The sequence below is a fragment of the Sinohyriopsis cumingii genome, unplaced genomic scaffold, assembly GCF_028554795.1.
Source record: "Sinohyriopsis cumingii isolate HCF-2022 unplaced genomic scaffold, ASM2855479v2 utg002479l, whole genome shotgun sequence".
Lineage (NCBI taxonomy): Eukaryota > Metazoa > Mollusca > Bivalvia > Unionida > Unionidae > Sinohyriopsis > Sinohyriopsis cumingii.
Window position 1 is genome coordinate 897,501 of NW_028316224.1, and position 15,000 is coordinate 912,500.

At 33.7% G+C, this 15,000-nt stretch overlaps 7 non-coding genes across 7 annotated transcripts; all 7 read left to right on the top strand.

Annotated features, from left to right (window-relative positions):
• The first annotated feature begins 141 nt into the window (after positions 1–141).
• Positions 142–260, top strand: LOC149770669 (5S ribosomal RNA). Its single transcript, XR_016418640.1, has one exon. It is a non-coding gene; the product is annotated as a 5S ribosomal RNA (ribosomal RNA).
• Positions 261–3,734: 3,474 nt separating this feature from the next.
• On the top strand, positions 3,735–3,853 carry LOC149770670 (5S ribosomal RNA). Its single transcript, XR_016418766.1, has one exon. It is a non-coding gene; the product is annotated as a 5S ribosomal RNA (ribosomal RNA).
• Positions 3,854–4,759: 906 nt separating this feature from the next.
• On the top strand, positions 4,760–4,878 carry LOC149770671 (5S ribosomal RNA). The gene has a single exon (XR_016418881.1). It is a non-coding gene; the product is annotated as a 5S ribosomal RNA (ribosomal RNA).
• Positions 4,879–8,429: 3,551 nt separating this feature from the next.
• On the top strand, positions 8,430–8,548 carry LOC149770672 (5S ribosomal RNA). Its single transcript, XR_016418767.1, has one exon. It is a non-coding gene; the product is annotated as a 5S ribosomal RNA (ribosomal RNA).
• Positions 8,549–9,457: 909 nt separating this feature from the next.
• LOC149770673 (5S ribosomal RNA) lies at positions 9,458–9,576 on the top strand. The gene has a single exon (XR_016418641.1). It is a non-coding gene; the product is annotated as a 5S ribosomal RNA (ribosomal RNA).
• Positions 9,577–13,099: 3,523 nt separating this feature from the next.
• On the top strand, positions 13,100–13,218 carry LOC149770674 (5S ribosomal RNA). The gene has a single exon (XR_016418768.1). It is a non-coding gene; the product is annotated as a 5S ribosomal RNA (ribosomal RNA).
• A 900-nt stretch (positions 13,219–14,118) lies between these two features.
• Positions 14,119–14,237, top strand: LOC149770675 (5S ribosomal RNA). The gene has a single exon (XR_016418642.1). It is a non-coding gene; the product is annotated as a 5S ribosomal RNA (ribosomal RNA).
• The last annotated feature ends 763 nt before the right edge of the window (positions 14,238–15,000 follow it).

The window sequence follows — 15,000 nt, forward strand, 5'->3', positions numbered from 1 at the left end:
GTATGAAGGCAGTTTATCTATATAAGTTTTAATAAGTACACTTTAATTACTAATTTTACACGGCACATAAACGTAAACGTCTGTACATCGGAAACGGTGAAGAGAGAAGCGAATATAAGTCTTAAATTTACACACACTTGTGTCTACGGCCATACCACGTTGAAAGCACCGGTTCTCGTCCGATCACCGAAGTTAAGCAACGTCGGGCCCGGTTAGTACTTGGATGGGTGACCGCCTGGGAATACCGGGTGCTGTAGACTCTAATTTTTTTTTTTTCTTTTATAACTAAAAACAGTTGAAGTTTTTCTTTCTTTCTTTTATTGTAACTAAATTTACTTTATTCAATATAAATAATAAATAGAGCAATTTCTCGACTTTCATTTTCTCTTTTTCCTTAACTTTCTTCAATAATTCGGATCCTAAAAAAATCAAGTATAGGACCTGAATATAGCAAATGTTGCTTTGCACTTCTCTGCTCTTGGTTTCGATCCTTACTACTGGAATATGCGATCATAGATGACCAGTATTTCTTATTAACAAATTCGGTTCAATTTATCCAGTTTCCTCTACTTTTACTACCACAACAAGCTGCCTCCTTTCACGTCGAAATACTTCCTTCAAGTTTCTTCTCATATATTCCTGGTGTAGTCTCTAGCGCAGAGTTGCAAAATATGCGATCAATGTCTTTCATTTTGGGTACTTATTTGTGGTATTTCTTATTCACTAATTGATTGATAAAATATGGAATGTATGAATTGTGAGAATTTTTTATATTAATTTATTGATTGATTGATTTCTTTTACAGCAGGGCCTCAGTCTGCCAGTGGGAAAATTGGCATCCTGTAGCGAATACTGTAAATATGGGCCATTGGCTAAATAAATTGGGTTATAAAATTCTGTTTTGATTACAGTAAGTTTAGATAGATATTCCATGCTTCCACTTTCTGTATTTCCACAACGTTAACTTCTACAAGTTGCAAGAAGAGATCCTTTGCAAATCTGATAAGACCCTATTTTTAAAGTTAGCTTATAGGCCGGTGTCGCTTATTTTAACCAAATGATAGGACAGAAAGAGGAATAATAATAATAATAATAACAACAACAATAATGTCCTGAATCTGCATTTTAAGTCAATTTCAACATGGAATTCTCCCCTTATCTGGGTCAGAAAATGGATGAGTGACAAATATGAGTATCTGAGGCCAGTTTTGCTTCTTTTGGATTAGAACTTTGAATCAGTATACACTTTAGTTACTAATATTATACTGCACACAAACATTTGTACATCGGAAACGTTGAAGAGATGTGTGACTAATCAGCCCAAGAGTCTTGAAAACGCATCAAGACAACAAATTATGTTTTACAGTCGAAATGTTGTTCTCACTAGAACTGAAATCATTTAATTTCTACTTAAATGCCCGAAAAATTTACAATTAAAACTACAATAAATGTTTTATACCTAGTCCCGCACAGTGACGTTTATCTGATTCCCTGTACTCACCGAGAGCATTCTGTGTCATATGGATGCATATCAAATGAAGTGAAAAGTAATGGAATACTCGCTTTTTTATTTATCCATATGCATCGTGGTGCCCACACCATGATGAGACGCTGTTTCAATAAACCTTTTTATATATGTTCTTTACTGTTCTTCCTTTTTCTTCTTGCTTTATCATACTGACACACGAGAGAGAGAGAGAGAGAGAGAGAGTATGCAACAAAGTTCGCATAACTTTATCAGCTATTAACATTAATTGTACTTCTGTGTAATTTTATTTTTAACGCGTTATCCTATAACGATTGCAAACAAGGGCAAAAACTCTACTGATCTTACTCGATAATTATACCATACTGAATTAATAAGTTTATCTCGTAAAAACGGATCATATATATATCCTGGGTGGCTGAGGGTGTTTTAAGATATGTGTGTGTCTTTTGTGATATATATATATATATATATATATATATATATATATATATATATATATATATATATATATATATACGTTTGTGTGTGTACATACATACATACATACGTGTATTATTTACATATAGTCTTGGATAATTTTAATTATTGGGATATGGATTTTAGATATCAACAGATACAAAGGAAACAAACGTTTCAATACATATAATGACATTTTCTTAAATTCTACATTGTATCATATTGACCTACTACTTGCTAGGCAAGCTGACTTTTATAAAATTTGCAAACTCCTTATATATATTTAAACTTACTTTTAGTATTCAACCAGAAAATCAGTACAGTGCAGAAAGATTGAAAATATTATTTCTTTCATATATATATATATATATATATATATATATATATATATATATATGAGAGAGAGAGAGAGAGAGAGATGGGGGGATTCGGAATGGTTTAAACAGACTCTAAATTACACTGATAAAATGTACATCAGTCCAATGGTTAACATGATAGATTTCTATCAAGCTGGTTGCCCTATTGTACCCTTGAGCAAGACTACCCTCATTGCCTAATAAAACCAAGCAGTCTTTTGCCAGAACACCATAATGTGAACTTAGGCCATCTAAATCAAATTCCTATGTGAAATTTGCCAATATAAGCCAATACACTTTAATGCAAACTTAGCCAATCTAAACCAAATATCTTAATGGAAACTTAGCCAAACACCTTAATGTGAACTTAGCCCATCTAAACCAATGTACCATAATGTGAACTTAGCCCATCTAAACCAAGAAAAGAATAATGTGATATTGGCTCATATAAACAAAAACACCTTAATGCTATCTTAGCCAATCTAAACCAACCGACTTAATTTATTTTTATAAAGAATACAAAGTGAAAATTTAAATACTTTTCAGCATTATAAATGAAATCACAAATAGTCCATGAAAAGTTATATGACAAGTCCAAAAGGGTAGTGTTCCAAATGAATGCCAGTGGTTTTCTGAATGAAGTCCAATTTTGAATGTGCTGATGTAATAACAATCTTGACGTGTGGCGATGATGTAATTTAGAATGTCCTTGAATGAATTCATAATAGTCCCAAAATAGCGATTTTTGATATTTGGACATTAGTATTGGGGTGTATGGACATATTTGTTTTGCTTATCAAAACGTTGGAAATCGCCGACACCATGCGGTATCGGCATAGGCTGCTTACTAGCCACAGGGGGCTCGTATCATTGCTTACAATGAAACTATCAGTCGTACATATAGTATAAAATGTATGACTGTCAGTTCAATTGTGAGCAACGATGCGAGCCCCTGTGCTTACTAGCCTGCCATGCAAACTTGACCGACCTTTCATCGAGATATACCTGCATGAAATCGAGAGAAATACGATTTATTTTCTCAGAAATAATTCCGAGTATAACATCATTTGTCGTTAATGAAGCTGACTGACGAAAGAAAACGACAACCTTGATGAAATTTGACACGGAACTCGCCATTGTATTACTATTCAAATGACTGCACAAATATGGCAACCTACATGTCAGTGACATCGGCGATCAAATAAGCTCTTGCTTCTTTACAGATTGAAACTGAAGGGATGTATTGTCGTAAGCAGAGCTCTCCCCTGTCTCTAATATATATATATATATATATATATATATATATATATATATATATATATATATATATGTGTGTGTGTGTGTGTGTGTGTGTGTGTCTGTGTGTGTGTGTAATATATCTTTGTAACGACGAAGAGACAACCTATATTAGTCTTAAATTTGTACATACAAATGTCTACGGCCATACCACGTTGAAAACACCGGTTCTCGTCCGATCACCGAAGTTAAGCAACGTCGGGCCCGGTTAGTACTTGGATGGGTGACCGCCTGGGAATACCGGGTGCTGTAGGCATTTTTCAAATTTTTTTTTGGTTCCATCCTCACTGTGAGGATATGCGATCATATATGGCCAATATTTCTTGTTCACAAATCTGGTGCAAATTTTTCAGTTTCCTCTACCTCCAGGATCGAAATGGGCCGCCTCGTATGCCGTCCAGATCCTCCAAATTTCTTCTGATATTCCGGATTCAGCCTATAGCGAATAATTGCAACGTATGCAATCGATGTCTTTCATTTTGGATACTTGTCTGTGGTATTTCTTATTCAATAATTGATAGATATATTTGGAATGTATTATTTTTAATTATTTTAATTTATTTACCTGTTTTTAGCAGGGCACCAGTCTATCAGTGTGAAACTTGGCATCCCTTAGCGAATACTTCGAATATGGGCCATTGACAAAATAAATTGGTGTATAAATCTCTGTTTTGATTACAGTAAGTTTGGATGGATGTTCCCTGCTTCCACTTCCTTGCACTTTCTGTGTTTCCACAACTTTAACGTTTCCGAGCTGCAAGACGATATCCGTTTCAAATCAGATTCGAGTCCGTCTTTAAAGGTAGCTCATAGGCTGATGTCGATTATTTACCTATTGAATTAGTCAGTTGATACAAGATAAATAATAATAATAATAATAATAATAATGCCCAAAAACAACAAAAATGAACTGAATCTTCGTTTAAATGCATTGTTATTTAAGTCCATTTGAAGGTGTAAACCTCCGGTTAAGCAACTAATGTCCGAGTCCGAAAATGCCTGAATTACAAATTTGAATAATGTATGAAGGCAGTTTATCTATATAAGTTTTAATAAGTACACTTTAATTACTAATTTTACACGGCACATAAACGTAAACGTCTGTACATCGGAAACGGTGAAGAGAGAAGCGAATATAAGTCTTAAATTTACACACACTTGTGTCTACGGCCATACCACGTTGAAAGCACCGGTTCTCGTCCGATCACCGAAGTTAAGCAACGTCGGGCCCGGTTAGAACTTGGATGGGTGACCGCCTGGGAATACCGGGTGCTGTAGACTCTAATTTTTTTTTTTTCTTTTATAACTAAAAACAGTTGAAGTTTTTCTTTCTTTCTTTTATTGTAACTAAATTTACTTTATTCAATATAAATAATAAATAGAGCAATTTCTCGACTTTCATTTTCTTTTTTTCCTTAACTTTCTTCAATAATTCGGATCCTAAAAAAATCAAGTATAGGACCTGAATATAGCAAATGTTGCTTTGCACTTCTCTGCTCTTGGTTTCGATCCTTACTACTGGAATATGCGATCATAGATGACCAGTATTTCTTATTAACAAATTCGGTTCAATTTATCCAGTTTCCTCTACTTTTACTACCACAACAAGCTGCCTCCTTTCACGTCGAAATACTTCCTTCAAGTTTCTTCTCATATATTCCTGGTGTAGTCTCTAGCGCAGAGTTGCAAAATATGCGATCAATGTCTTTCATTTTGGGTACTTATTTGTGGTATTTCTTATTCACTAATTGATTGATAAATATGGAATGTATGAATTGTGAGAATTTTTTATATTAATTTATTGATTGATTGATTTCTTTTACAGCAGGGCCTCAGTCTGCCAGTGGGAAAATTGGCATCCTGTAGCGAATACTGTAAATATGGGCCATTGGCTAAATAAATTGGGTTATAAAATTCTGTTTTGATTACAGTAAGTTTAGATAGATATTCCATGCTTCCACTTTCTGTATTTCCACAACGTTAACTTCTACAAGTTGCAAGAAGAGATCCTTTGCAAATCTGATAAGACCCTATTTTTAAAGTTAGCTTATAGGCCGGTGTCGCTTATTTTAACCAAATGATAGGACAGAAAGAGGAATAATAATAATAATAATAACAACAACAATAATGTCCTGAATCTGCATTTTAAGTCAATTTCAACATGGAATTCTCCCCTTATCTGGGTCAGAAAATGGATGAGTGACAAATATGAGTATCTGAGGCCAGTTTTGCTTCTTTTGGATTAGAACTTTGAATCAGTATACACTTTAGTTACTAATATTATACTGCACACAAACATTTGTACATCGGAAACGTTGAAGAGATGTGTGACTAATCAGCCCAAGAGTCTTGAAAACGCATCAAGACAACAAATTATGTTTTACAGTCGAAATGTTGTTCTCACTAGAACTGAAATCATTCAATTTCTACTTAAATGCACGAAAAATTTACAATTAAAACTACAATAAATGTTTTATACCTAGTCCCGCACAGTGACGTTTATCTGATTCCCTGTACTCACCGAGAGCATTCTGTGTCATATGGATGCATATCAAATGAAGTGAAAAGTAATGGAATACTCGCTTTTTTATTTATCCCTATGCATCGTGGTGCCCACACCATGATGAGACGCTGTTTCAATAAACCTTTTTATATATGTTCTTTACTGTTCTTCCTTTTTCTTCTTGCTTTATCATACTGACACACGAGAGAGAGAGAGAGAGAGAGAGAGTATGCAACAAAGTTCGCATAACTTTATCAGCTATTAACATTAATTGTACTTCTGTGTAATTTTATTTTTAACGCGTTATCCTATAACGATTGCAAACAAGGGCAAAAACTCTACTGATCTTACTCGATAATTATACCATACTGAATTAATAAGTTTATCTCGTAAAAACGGATCATATATATATCCTGGGTGGCTGAGGGTGTTTTAAGATATGTGTGTGTCTTTTGTGATATATATATATATATATATATATATATATATATATATATATATATATATATATATATATATATATATATATATATATATATATACGTTTGTGTGTGTACATACATACATACATACGTGTATTATTTACATATAGTCTTGGATAATTTTAATTATTGGGATATGGATTTTAGATATCAACAGATACAAAGGAAACAAACGTTTCAATACATATAATGACATTTTCTTAAATTCTACATTGTATCATATTGACCTACTACTTGCTAGGCAAGCTGACTTTTATAAAATTTGCAAACTCCTTATATATATTTAAACTTACTTTTAGTATTCAACCAGAAAATCAGTACAGTGCAGAAAGATTGAAAATATTATTTCTTTCATATATATATATATATATATATATATATATATATATATATATATATATATATATATATATATATATATGAGAGAGAGAGAGATGGGGGGATTCGGAATGGTTTAAACAGACTCTAAATTACACTGATAAAATGTACATCAGTCCAATGGTTAACATGATAGATTTCTATCAAGCTGGTTGCCCTATTGTACCCTTGAGCAAGACTACCCTCATTGCCTAATAAAACCAAGCAGTCTTTTGCCAGAACACCATAATGTGAACTTAGGCCATCTAAATCAAATTCCTATGTGAAATTTGCCAATATAAGCCAATACACTTTAATGCAAACTTAGCCAATCTAAACCAAATATCTTAATGGAAACTTAGCCAAACACCTTAATGTGAACTTAGCCCATCTAAACCAATGTACCATAATGTGAACTTAGCCCATCTAAACCAAGAAAAGAATAATGTGATATTGGCTCATATAAACAAAAACACCTTAATGCTATCTTAGCCAATCTAAACCAACCGACTTAATTTATTTTTATAAAGAATACAAAGTGAAAATTTAAATACTTTTCAGCATTATAAATGAAATCACAAATAGTCCATGAAAAGTTATATGACAAGTCCAAAAGGGTAGTGTTCCAAATGAATGCCAGTGGTTTTCTGAATGAAGTCCAATTTTGAATGTGCTGATGTAATAACAATCTTGACGTGTGGCGATGATGTAATTTAGAATGTCCTTGAATGAATTCATAATAGTCCCAAAATAGCGATTTTTGATATTTGGACATTAGTATTGGGGTGTATGGACATATTTGTTTTGCTTATCAAAACGTTGGAAATCGCCGACACCATGCGGTATCGGCATAGGCTGCTTACTAGCCACAGGGGGCTCGTATCATTGCTTACAATGAAACTATCAGTCGTACATATAGTATAAAATGTATGACTGTCAGTTCAATTGTGAGCAACGATGCGAGCCCCTGTGCTTACTAGCCTGCCATGCAAACTTGACCGACCTTTCATCGAGATATACCTGCATGAAATCGAGAGAAATACGATTTATTTTCTCAGAAATAATTCCGAGTATAACATCATTTGTCGTTAATGAAGCTGACTGACGAAAGAAAACGACAACCTTGATGAAATTTGACACGGAACTCGCCATTGTATTACTATTCAAATGACTGCACAAATATGGCAACCTACATGTCAGTGACATCGGCGATCAAATAAGCTCTTGCTTCTTTACAGATTGAAACTGAAGGGATGTATTGTCGTAAGCAGAGCTCTCCCCTGTCTCTAATATATATATATATATATATATATATATATATATATATATATATATATATATATATATATATATATATATATATATATATATATATATATATATATATATGTGTGTGTGTGTGTGTGTGTGTGTGTCTGTGTGTGTGTGTAATATATCTTTGTAACGACGAAGAGACAACCTATATTAGTCTTAAATTTGTACATACAAATGTCTACGGCCATACCACGTTGAAAACACCGGTTCTCGTCCGATCACCGAAGTTAAGCAACGTCGGGCCCGGTTAGTACTTGGATGGGTGACCGCCTGGGAATACCGGGTGCTGTAGGCATTTTTTAAATTTTTTTTTGGTTCCATCCTCACTGTGAGGATATGCGATCATATATGGCCAATATTTCTTGTTCACAAATCTGGTGCAAATTTTTCAGTTTCCTCTACCTCCAGGATCGAAATGGGCCGCCTCGTATGCCGTCCAGATCCTCCAAATTTCTTCTGATATTCCGGATTCAGCCTATAGCGAATAATTGCAACGTATGCAATCGATGTCTTTCATTTTGGATACTTGTCTGTGGTATTTCTTATTCAATAATTGATAGATATATTTGGAATGTATTATTTTTAATTATTTTAATTTATTTACCTGTTTTTAGCAGGGCACCAGTCTATCAGTGTGAAACTTGGCATCCCTTAGCGAATACTTCGAATATGGGCCATTGACAAAATAAATTGGTGTATAAATCTCTGTTTTGATTACAGTAAGTTTGGATGGATGTTCCCTGCTTCCACTTCCTTGCACTTTCTGTGTTTCCACAACTTTAACGTTTCCGAGCTGCAAGACGATATCCGTTTCAAATCAGATTCGAGTCCGTCTTTAAAGGTAGCTCATAGGCTGATGTCGATTATTTACCTATTGAATTAGTCAGTTGATACAAGATAAATAATAATAATAATAATAATAATAATAATGCCCAAAAACAACAAAAATGAACTGAATCTTCGTTTAAATGCATTGTTATTTAAGTCCATTTGAAGGTGTAAACCTCCGGTTAAGCAACTAATGTCCGAGTCCGAAAATGCCTGAATTACAAATTTGAATAATGTATGAAGGCAGTTTATCTATATAAGTTTTAATAAGTACACTTTAATTACTAATTTTACACGGCACATAAACGTAAACGTCTGTACATCGGAAACGGTGAAGAGAGAAGCGAATATAAGTCTTAAATTTACACACACTTGTGTCTACGGCCATACCACGTTGAAAGCACCGGTTCTCGTCCGATCACCGAAGTTAAGCAACGTCGGGCCCGGTTAGTACTTGGATGGGTGACCGCCTGGGAATACCGGGTGCTGTAGACTCTAATTTTTTTTTTTTCTTTTATAACTAAAAACAGTTGAAGTTTTTCTTTCTTTCTTTTATTGTAACTAAATTTACTTTATTCAATATAAATAATAAATAGAGCAATTTCTCGACTTTCATTTTCTCTTTTTCCTTAACTTTCTTCAATAATTCGGATCCTAAAAAAATCAAGTATAGGACCTGAATATAGCAAATGTTGCTTTGCACTTCTCTGCTCTTGGTTTCGATCCTTACTACTGGAATATGCGATCATAGATGACCAGTATTTCTTATTAACAAATTCGGTTCAATTTATCCAGTTTCCTCTACTTTTACTACCACAACAAGCTGCCTCCTTTCACGTCGAAATACTTCCTTCAAGTTTCTTCTCATATATTCCTGGTGTAGTCTCTAGCGCAGAGTTGCAAAATATGCGATCAATGTCTTTCATTTTGGGTACTTATTTGTGGTATTTCTTATTCACTAATTGATTGATAAATATGGAATGTATGAATTGTGAGAATTTTTTATATTAATTTATTGATTGATTGATTTCTTTTACAGCAGGGCCTCAGTCTGCCAGTGGGAAAATTGGCATCCTGTAGCGAATACTGTAAATATGGGCCATTGGCTAAATAAATTGGGTTATAAAATTCTGTTTTGATTACAGTAAGTTTAGATAGATATTCTATGCTTCCACTTTCTGTATTTCCACAACGTTAACTTCTACAAGTTGCAAGAAGAGATCCTTTGCAAATCTGATAAGACCCTATTTTTAAAGTTAGCTTATAGGCCGGTGTCGCTTATTTTAACCAAATGATAGGACAGAAAGAGGAATAATAATAATAATAATAACAACAACAATAATGTCCTGAATCTGCATTTTAAGTCAATTTCAACATGGAATTCTCCCCTTATCTGGGTCAGAAAATGGATGAGTGACAAATATGAGTATCTGAGGCCAGTTTTGCTTCTTTTGGATTAGAACTTTGAATCAGTATACACTTTAGTTACTAATATTATACTGCACACAAACATTTGTACATCGGAAACGTTGAAGAGATGTGTGACTAATCAGCCCAAGAGTCTTGAAAACGCATCAAGACAACAAATTATGTTTTACAGTCGAAATGTTGTTCTCACTAGAACTGAAATCATTCAATTTCTACTTAAATGCACGAAAAATTTACAATTAAAACTACAATAAATGTTTTATACCTAGTCCCGCACAGTGACGTTTATCTGATTCCCTGTACTCACCGAGAGCATTCTGTGTCATATGGATGCATATCAAATGAAGTGAAAAGTAATGGAATACTCGCTTTTTTATTTATCCCTATGCATCGTGGTGCCCACACCATGATGAGACGCTGTTTCAATAAACCTTTTTATATATGTTCTTTACTGTTCTTCCTTTTTCTTCTTGCTTTATCATACTGACACACGAGAGAGAGAGAGAGAGAGAGAGAGTATGCAACAAAGTTCGCATAACTTTATCAGCTATTAACATTAATTGTACTTCTGTGTAATTTTATTTTTAACGCGTTATCCTATAACGATTGCAAACAAGGGCAAAAACTCTACTGATCTTACTCGATAATTATACCATACTGAATTAATAAGTTTATCTCGTAAAAACGGATCATATATATATCCTGGGTGGCTGAGGGTGTTTTAAGATATGTGTGTGTCTTTTGTGATATATATATATATATATATATATATATATATATATATATATATATATATATATATATATATATATATATATATATATATATACGTTTGTGTGTGTACATACATACATACATACGTGTATTATTTAAATATAGTCTTGGATAATTTTAATTATTGGGATATGGATTTTAGATATCAACAGATACAAAGGAAACAAACGTTTCAATACATATAATGACATTTTCTTAAATTCTACATTGTATCATATTGACCTACTACTTGCTAGGCAAGCTGACATTTATAAAATTTGCAAACTCCTTATATATATTTAAACTTACTTTTAGTATTCAACCAGAAAATCAGTACAGTGCAGAAAGATTGAAAATATTATTTCTTTCATATATATATATATATATATATATATATATATGAGAGAGATGGGGGGATTCGGAATGGTTTAAACAGACTCTAAATTACACTGATAAAATGTACATCAGTCCAATGGTTAACATGATAGATTTCTATCAAGCTGGTTGCCCTATTGTACCCTTGAGCAAGACTACCCTCATTGCCTAATAAAACCAAGCAGTCTTTTGCCAGAACACCATAATGTGAACTTAGGCCATCTAAATCAAATTCCTATGTGAAATTTGCCAATATAAGCCAATACACTTTAATGCAAACTTAGCCAATCTAAACCAAATATCTTAATGGAAACTTAGCCAAACACCTTAATGTGAACTTAGCCCATCTAAACCAATGTACCATAATGTGAACTTAGCCCATCTAAACCAAGAAAAGAATAATGTGATATTGGCTCATATAAACAAAAACACCTTAATGCTATCTTAGCCAATCTAAACCAACCGACTTAATTTATTTTTATAAAGAATACAAAGTGAAAATTTAAATACTTTTCAGCATTATAAATGAAATCACAAATAGTCCATGAAAAGTTATATGACAAGTCCAAAAGGGTAGTGTTCCAAATGAATGCCAGTGGTTTTCTGAATGAAGTCCAATTTTGAATGTGCTGATGTAATAACAATCTTGACGTGTGGCGATGATGTAATTTAGAATGTCCTTGAATGAATTCATAATAGTCCCAAAATAGCGATTTTTGATATTTGGACATTAGTATTGGGGTGTATGGACATATTTGTTTTGCTTATCAAAACGTTGGAAATCGCCGACACCATGCGGTATCGGCATAGGCTGCTTACTAGCCACAGGGGGCTCGTATCATTGCTTACAATGAAACTATCAGTCGTACATATAGTATAAAATGTATGACTGTCAGTTCAATTGTGAGCAACGATGCGAGCCCCTGTGCTTACTAGCCTGCCATGCAAACTTGACCGACCTTTCATCGAGATATACCTGCATGAAATCGAGAGAAATACGATTTATTTTCTCAGAAATAATTCCGAGTATAACATCATTTGTCGTTAATGAAGCTGACTGACGAAAGAAAACGACAACCTTGATGAAATTTGACACGGAACTCGCCATTGTATTACTATTCAAATGACTGCACAAATATGGCAACCTACATGTCAGTGACATCGGCGATCAAATAAGCTCTTGCTTCTTTACAGATTGAAACTGAAGGGATGTATTGTCGTAAGCAGAGCTCTCCCCTGTCTCTAATATATATATATATATATATATCTATATATATATATATATATATATATATATATATATATATATATATATATATATATATATATATCTATATGTATATATATATATATATATATGTGTGTGTGTGTGTGTGTGTGTGTGTGTGTGCGTGTGTGTGTAATATATCTTTGTAACGACGAAGAGACAACCTATATTAGTCTTAAATTTGTACATACAAATGTCTACGGCCATACCACGTTGAAAACACCGGTTCTCGTCCGATCACCGAAGTTAAGCAACGTCGGGCCCGGTTAGTACTTGGATGGGTGACCGCCTGGGAATACCGGGTGCTGTAGGCATTTTTTAAATTTTTTTTTGGTTCCATCCTCACTGTGAGGATATGCGATCATATATGGCCAATATTTCTTGTTCACAAATCTGGTGCAAATTTTTCAGTTTCCTCTACCTCCAGGATCGAAATGGGCCGCCTCGTATGCCGTCCAGATCCTCCAAATTTCTTCTGATATTCCGGATTCAGCCTATAGCGAATAATTGCAACGTATGCAATCGATGTCTTTCATTTTGGATACTTGTCTGTGGTATTTCTTATTCAATAATTGATAGATATATTTGGAATGTATTATTTTTAATTATTTTAATTTATTTACCTGTTTTTAGCAGGGCACCAGTCTATCAGTGTGAAACTTGGCATCCCTTAGCGAATACTTCGAATATGGGCCATTGACAAAATAAATTGGTGTATAAATCTCTGTTTTGATTACAGTAAGTTTGGATGGATGTTCCCTGCTTCCACTTCCTTGCACTTTCTGTGTTTCCACAACTTTAACGTTTCCGAGCTGCAAGACGATATCCGTTTCAAATCAGATTCGAGTCCGTCTTTAAAGGTAGCTCATAGGCTGATGTCGATTATTTACCTATTGAATTAGTCAGTTGATACAAGATAAATAATAATAATAATAATAATGCCCAAAAACAACAAAAATGAACTGAATCTTCGTTTAAATGCATTGTTATTTAAGTCCATTTGAAGGTGTAAACCTCCGGTTAAGCAACTAATGTCCGAGTCCGAAAATGCCTGAATTACAAATTTGAATAATGTATGAAGGCAGTTTATCTATATAAGTTTTAATAAGTACACTTTAATTACTAATTTTACACGGCACATAAACGTATACGTCTGTACATCGGAAACGGTGAAGAGAGAAGCGAATATAAGTCTTAAATTTACACACACTTGTGTCTACGGCCATACCACGTTGAAAGCACCGGTTCTCGTCCGATCACCGAAGTTAAGCAACGTCGGGCCCGGTTAGTACTTGGATGGGTGACCGCCTGGGAATACCGGGTGCTGTAGACTCTAATTTTTTTTTTTTCTTTTATAACTAAAAACAGTTGAAGTTTTTCTTTCTTTCTTTTATTGTAACTAAATTTACTTTATTCAATATAAATAATAAATAGAGCAATTTCTCGACTTTCATTTTCTCTTTTTCCTTAACTTTCTTCAATAATTCGGATCCTAAAAAAATCAAGTATAGGACCTGAATATAGCAAATGTTGCTTTGCACTTCTCTGCTCTTGGTTTCGATCCTTACTACTGGAATATGCGATCATAGATGACCAGTATTTCTTATTAACAAATTCGGTTCAATTTATCCAGTTTCCTCTACTTTTACTACCACAACAAGCTGCCTCCTTTCACGTCGAAATACTTCCTTCAAGTTTCTTCTCATATATTCCTGGTGTAGTCTCTAGCGCAGAGTTGCAAAATATGCGATCAATGTCTTTCATTTTGGGTACTTATTTGTGGTATTTCTTATTCACTAATTGATTGATAAATATGGAATGTATGAATTGTGAGAATTTTTTATATTAATTTATTGATTGATTGATTTCTTTTACAGCAGGGCCTCAGTCTGCCAGTGGGAAAATTGGCATCCTGTAGCGAATACTGTAAATATGGGCCATTGGCTAAATAAATTGGGTTATAAAATTCTGTTTTGATTACAGTAAGTTTAGACAGATATTCCATGCTTCCACTTTCTGTATTTCCACAACGTTAACTTCTACAAGTTGCAAGAAGAGATCCTTTGCAAATCTGATAAGACCCTATTTTTAAAGTT